The following is a 666-nucleotide window of genomic DNA, read 5'->3' as shown; positions in this document are numbered from 1 at the left end:
AAAGTCTCTGTAAATTTTTACTGAAATTAATAATAAATTTAAATAAAACAAAAAAAATAAAGCACTGGAACTATGGGAAGTTGAATTCTGTCCTACAGGTTGCTCTGAGTAGAAATCAATTCAATGGCAGTGGTTTTCATTACATTTATCAGGTATGGTTATGTTGATGTTAAGTGTCAGAGTCAGCTATGACTCAATGACAATGAATATATCTAAGCTTTGCCCTATCCTGTGGTATCCTCACAACCTCTTCCAGGCTCTAAGCCATTGTTGCAGTCACTATGTCTGTCAATTCATCTTGTTAAGTCTTCCTCTCTTTTGTTGTTCTTCTATCTTTCCAAACATCATGTCTTTTTCCAAATATTGGCCTCTCTTGGTAACATCCCTCAGTATGTGAGAACAAGTCTCACCATCCTTATCTCTAAAATGTGGTCATCTCCCTATGCTCCTTAACACAACTATGGAGCAAAGTACTATGTCAATGATGTGTGTGTCAGTGAGTCAGAACAGACTTACAGATGACCCAACAGGTTTTTAGAGGCAGTAAATGCCATGGGAGACTGGCCATCCTTCTCCCACAGAAGAGCTGGTGGATTCAAACTGAGTACCTTTGGATTAGTAGTGCAGCTCCTTACCACTAGGTGTGACAGTCCATGATATAATCAG

General features: G+C 38.7%; 1 protein-coding gene and 1 pseudogene across 1 annotated transcript in view; one reads left to right on the top strand and one right to left on the bottom strand.

Annotated features, from left to right (window-relative positions):
- Positions 1-666, bottom strand: part of UBE2R2 (ubiquitin-conjugating enzyme E2R 2) — a 107,984-nt gene that overhangs the window by 85,153 nt on the left and 22,165 nt on the right. The window lies entirely within an intron of this gene.
- The window catches only part of LOC102854085, an 11,169-nt pseudogene that overhangs the window by 9,246 nt on the left and 1,257 nt on the right, over positions 1-666 (top strand).

The sequence above is a fragment of the Elephantulus edwardii genome, unplaced genomic scaffold (assembly GCF_000299155.1).
Source record: "Elephantulus edwardii isolate Elephantulus edwardi_28Jun2011 unplaced genomic scaffold, EleEdw1.0 scaffold00232, whole genome shotgun sequence".
NCBI lineage: Eukaryota > Metazoa > Chordata > Mammalia > Macroscelidea > Macroscelididae > Elephantulus > Elephantulus edwardii.
This window is presented reverse-complemented; position numbering and strand designations above follow the sequence as displayed.